The sequence below is a fragment of the Athene cunicularia genome, assembly GCF_003259725.1.
Source record: "Athene cunicularia isolate RWA chromosome 15 unlocalized genomic scaffold, athCun1 chr15_part1, whole genome shotgun sequence".
Lineage (NCBI taxonomy): Eukaryota > Metazoa > Chordata > Aves > Strigiformes > Strigidae > Athene > Athene cunicularia.
The window spans coordinates 14,186,153-14,191,881 of NW_020799121.1; the positions used below are offsets into that span (position 1 = coordinate 14,186,153).

Sequence of the window (5,729 nt, forward strand, 5' to 3'; positions counted from 1 at the left end):
CCCGAGCAGCCTTTCTGCCTCTGTCCTGCGGGTTCTGTGCGCGAGTCCCTGGCTGGGGAGAGGTGGGGGAGCCGCCAGCCAAAATCTGCCGCCTGTGTTGGCGGAACGGGAGGATATTCTTGGAGTCAGGCTGGGGAGCGAGCGAGCAGACACCTGCGTGTTGCCATTTGCTGCCGGGCTGGGCTTTTTCTTTCCTGGTGTAAAATTTCCATTTGGAAGCTGCTGGAGAATGAGATAAGAGCAGGGTGATGCTTTTCTGCATCAAAGCGGAGCAGCCCACCTCTCCGCGGGAGAGCGTTTCCAGGTTTCTGTGCCCGGCTGGGAATGTGGCCGCCTGCCTGGACATCGCTATTTGCTGTGAGTTAATTATTGCAGATCGAACAAAACTCGCTGCTGGAGGCTGCACCTCCCAGGCTGAGCTGGGGGTTGGTATCTGTTATCTCTTTATATAAAATCTGGCACGGGGCGGTTCTCCTCGGTCACCCGCTGGGGCATGGAGGGAAGACCCAGCGCCACGGGGATGGGCTGGGCACCGGGTCCCTTTTTGGGGTCCCCAACCGGCCTTGGTGGTGGCCCTCACGTATGAGCACATCTTGCTACACCCACCCCAAACGCCCTTGGAGTTGGTTATTTTAGGGGAGCGGCGTTGCCTCCCCCAGCCTGCCCCACGCGTGGCCGTGGGTGCCCGGAGGGGCGAGGACGGAGCGTGCGGGGACCCCGGGGGTGCAGCCGCCCTCTCGCACCCCTTCCCCTTCGGCTGGCGGCTGCGCCAGCCCAGGCAGCTCAGCCTACGGCCGTGGGAAATGGGAAGTGGAGAGGCTCTATTTTAATACACCGCTGTGGGTTGGTGACCTAGAAAAGCAGCTCGGAGAGCAAGAGTGTGAAGTCCAACCTCCCCCGCTGCGAGCGTGGCTGCCGTGCCGCCGAGCGCGGGGTGACCTATATAAAGGGATGGAAGCGGTGTTGGGGGGGTGTCGGGCCCCCAGCCCTGGGGCTGCAGCTCGGGACCCTTCCGTGGGCACCCTGAGCTCCGTTGCTCTGGGCTTCAGAGGGGATGGGAGATGGAGAAAGGAATAAACCCCCCGTTTGGCGAGGATGCGGCGTAGCCGGGCACGCAGGGACGCAGCGGGTGGGCTGCGGGCAGGTCCCACCGGTCCCTCTGGGCTCTGGAGGGTGTTACCAGCAATAACTGTTATCAAATATATATTGGCAGTGATGTAGCACAGCCTGTGCTCCACGTTCAGGGGTAGAAAGGGAGATAAAGCTTCTTCCTCCCTTCTTTTTAATGTGCCCTATCAGAAATAATTCAAATAATTTAAAGCTTGCAGGCAGGTGCTCTTCGCAGTCTCTAAAATGAAGTGAAGCCCAGTTACTCCCAGCCGAAACCAGTGAGTTTCTGAAACGCTGTATTCGGCAGAGTGGAAGACAACGCCACTTAATTAAATCAGTAAATAACTTACACTAATCCCATTAACAAAAGAGAAGCTGGAGATTAAATCTTTTATGGCACTTACTGAAAAATTAATGCAGGCAGTCTTTTAGGAAATATATTCTTCCCCTCACCTCGCCAAGGATAATAGCGCAGTTATATAGGACAGAGAGTTATCAGAAATGAAAAATGAATGTAAAACTAGCACATAGCTTATTAAAGGAGTGTAATGAGCTGCCGACATGATTGAGCTGGGCCTGCTGAGCTTGGGGCTGCGCATCGCTGCCGGGACCAGGGGCTGAGCCCCCCCCAGGGCTGAGCTGGGGGTCCAGACCCTGCCCATGCCACTGCGGGGGCTGTGGGAAGGGGAGACGAGGGGGCTGGAGAGGGATTTGTGGGTTTTCTCTTTTTTTTTTTTTTTCCCTGGGGTTGCTGGCACCTGGGGCAGGTGGGAGCAGGGTGTGATGCTGCTGATGCTCTCCTGTGTCTCTGGCAGGGACGGGGCCAGCGAGGGCTGGCACACGGTGGAGAGGCACGGGGAATGGTTAAAAATGTCCCTCACAAGGTGCTTTTCCTTTTCCTCTGTTTCTCCAGCCACTCCTTCTGCAGAAGAGAAAATCCCATCACCAGCTCTTGGGGCAGCTGGGTTCCTTGTGACACCCCAGTGCCCGAATCAAGTGCCAAGGGGGGGAACTTCCTTTCTTTTCCTTCTTAATTTTTTTTTTTTTTTAATCCTGGCGACTTAATCGGGGGCTTTAATGGAGGATGTCTCCGCTGGCTTGTGTCTTGCTTGTTATTTTGTGAGCCAGCAGGAGGGTGGGCTGGAGGGGGACAAGGTGTTAATTAAACAGTGGGGATCCGGCTGCACCTCGTGCAGGTCCCAGGGGAGAGTCTGAGGGACGTTTTTTTTCCTGCTGCGGCCTAAATGTTGGCTTTGTGTTTTCTCTTCTTGAAAAAGTAGTTGCAAACGTCCCAGTCCCCAAAGATGCTGGGCATAACCCCCCCTCCGGTTTTCAGCTGCTCGGAGAGCTCAGGCCGGTGCCCATCACCCCCTTCTCCATCCTCCTCTCCCTCTTCTCTCCTCCACCTCTTTCTCCAAACCATCATTTACGGGAGAGGAGCTGTGCTGGCTGCGCCGGGCAGCTGGTTATGGATTCCAGGTGTCAGACGGTGGGTCCTTTCCCATCTCTCTTGCATGTCAAATAATTAAGTCAGCACTAAAGCGCTGGGGTCGAGTGCGGTGGAGAGCACGTGCCAAGGCGCCCAGCAGTGAGTTACGATGCGACCGCTGCGTGTTTCTTGCTGTCGTGTCCCAGGGAGCTCCTGGGGGCATCCGTCGGGATCTGTGGCCAGGCAGGCTTGGGGAGGGGAGGGGGGAGCAGCTCAGCTTTCAGTGATTTACAGAAGCGAAAAATGCTCTCTTGGGCGCCCGAGCCACCATCAATCATTTTAATTTAACTCCTGCAACTGCTTGGCGCTGCGGCTGCGAGGGGAGGGCTTGACGTGCTCCTGGTTTATTTTCCCCTTGACTGGAGGCAGCGATGGCAGCTGTTATTCAGAGCTTTTGTGTGCTCGAGCTCTGAGAGTTTATAGATTTCCACTGGAACGCTTTTAATCCTAATTAAAAACAGTGAAGAAAAAAAAAATGTTTTATAAAGCTCATATTCCTTTTTCCATTGGACTGCCTGACTCTGCAGACATCAGAGGGATAACCCCAGCCTGGCACTGGCTCACCGCTCCCGATCTCCTGTCCAGCACTTCAATTAGATGCGACTAATTGGGCTGTAAAATAAGGGGAGAGGTTTCCTCCCCGAGCATCTGAGCAGCAGTGCAAGGGCGGCAATAGCTGAGTCAGCAGGAAGGCACGTGCCGCGCTTTTGATGCTTTAATTTGCAGGTGCAGGCGCGTTTGCAGTGCCCTGCCATCAGGCTGTGCGTGTGCGGCCATGCTTCCCATGGGAAAGAGCTCCATTCCTGGCTCCATCCCAGCTCTAGCCTTGGCTCCATCCCTGGCTTCATCCCCAGCTCCATCCTTGGCTCCATCCTCAGCTCCATCCCAGCTCTATCCCAGCTCCATTCCTGGTTCCATCCTCAGCTCCATCCCCAGCTCCATCCCAGCTCTATCCTTATCTCCATCCCCAGCTCCATCCTTGTCTCTATCCCCAGCTCCATCCCAGCTCCATCCCAGCTCCATCCCTGGCTTCATCCCCAGCTCCATCCCATCTCTATCCCAGCTCCATTTCTGGTTCCATCCTCAGCTCCGTCACCGGCTCCATCCTCAGCCTCCTCCCCAGCTCCATCCCTGACCCCATCTCCAGCTCCATTCCCATCATCAGCTGCAGCCAAGGACAGGAGCAGGCTGGAGGTGAGGCAGAGCCCAGCCCTGCCACCTCCAGTTCTGGTTCTGGTGCTGATTTGATGCCTGGGGCTGTCTGTAGCCATGAACTTGGTTTTATTCCTCAGTTATTCCCACTGAATCAGTGGAGTCACCGACAGTAATGACCCAAGGCCGTAGGTGCCACAGGACAGAGGCTCGCTCGACGCAGCCGTGTCCCGGGTGCATCCAGCCTGAGCTTCTCCAACCTTGGGCAAGGAAACGCTGCGCTGCCCTCATAACCTCCAGGGTTTTTGCCTCTGCACTTGAACTTGAGTGTGCAGGCAGGAGCTGCCAGTGCACGGTGCTGGGGCCAAGCACTGCAGACGGGCTCCATCCGAGCCTCCGGGCAGGATGGCTCTGGGGTTGCACTGAGCGTTTTTCTGCGTGCTGAGTCGGATCACAAGGGGAAATATAACAAATCTTTGAGAATTAGAGGGCTGGCGAACATAAAAATAAACCTGAGAGGAAATAAATAAATAAAACTCCCATGCTTTGATCTGCTGCAGGAGATGCCAGACTGCCAAGATGTATTTATAATTCGACAAAAATCAAACGCGCTCTTTTATTTTTAGAAGATGGGCTAAAAAAGGGGGAGTGAAAGTGCCAGGTATTCAGAACAGAGAATTGCAGGTGTTGCTTTTTTTTTTTTTCCTTTTTGGAAAGCGAGTTTTAGATCTGATTTTCCAATTTCTGCACACGCTGTTTCTTTTTGTGAATCTCCAAGGAAGGTGTCAAGACAGATCAGCTTGAAAGTACTGTGCTTGTCTCCCCGACTACTTTGCATAAGCGAGGCATTCTCTCACTAAATAAAAATACATAGTTGAGCCTGGAAGAGAAGGTGTCCATCAAACATCTAGATGAACGCCAATCAACATTCGGCCTCGAGTGGTGGAATACTTCCCTTGCTGGAGGCAGGAACATGCTCCAACCTTCACGGATTTCTGTCTCTTTGGGGATTTCTTTTTAAATCAAAAAAAAAAAAAAAAAGAAAGGATTTTCATGAAAGGTTTGCCTGCAGCTGGTTCAAAATCTTGTATATAAAAGTGGTGAAATCCAGCTATAGGAATGAGACACTTTCCTTCCCTCCTTGACTCAGGCATCGCATCCTCGGCCGTGGCTGAGCGTTGCTCAAAACCTGTCGGTCTCCTCCTGCTCGCCGAGGAATGCCGGAGCCATGTTTCACCCCTTCGGCTTCTTCTCGCAGCATCCTTTTAGCAAACTTTTTAACTTAACTTCCCCTCCTCAGCCGCTTGTGCCGAGGCATCAGGCCAGCCCTGATTTCCATCCCCTCCTGCCAGCAGATGATCCATCCACCTCGCTTCACCCGGCGGGAGATGATGCAGGAGCAACTGCCACATCTTTTGGGAAGTCATGAAAGCCCGAGGGGGTAACGGGTCCCCCCCCCCCGGGAATATCGAGAGCAGGTAAAATGGAGCTGCTGGAGCTGATGAACTTGGCAGGAGAGCATGTTGGTGAGCTGGGCTCCATCCCAGCCCGGCTCTAGCTCGCTCCAGGCCGTGGGCTGAGACCCCCCCAGTGCTGCAGCGGGAGGGAGGTTGAGGGTCTCTGCCCGGGGGGAGCGAGGTGGTGCCTGGGGGTGGGTTCAGGCTGCTGCCCCTCTCAGTTTCTGAGGCCATGGGTGCCTCAGCTCGGGGACGGGGTTCCCGCTGTGCCCCAAATCACCCGTTTCCCCAGTTCCCTGCCGTGACTGGTGCTGCGGGCAGGATGGGAGCTCTCCCGGAGCTCCGGGCAGTGCTAAAGGCCCCGCAGATGAGGCTGCGTGGTGTCCCCCCCCGCCCCCGAGTGGGGCTCAGGCTGGGGTTTAGGGTCAATCTAGGCAAGACCTACCAGGCTGGGGGATCCCCTGTGCCGCTTAAACCCGAGTGTACGGCGCCAAAACCCAGTGAAGGGCAGCCCGGGGGGG

General features: G+C 55.2%; 1 protein-coding gene across 1 annotated transcript in view; it reads left to right on the forward strand.

The window, feature by feature from the left end:
* The first annotated feature begins 333 nt into the window (after positions 1 to 333).
* RPH3A (rabphilin 3A) overlaps positions 334 to 5,729 on the forward strand; it is a 36,335-nt gene continuing 30,939 nt past the window's right edge. Inside the window, exon 1 of the mRNA XM_026859805.1 lies at positions 334 to 357. The gene's annotated coding sequence lies outside the window, so the exon portion shown is untranslated. The remainder of the gene's footprint in view (positions 358 to 5,729) is intronic.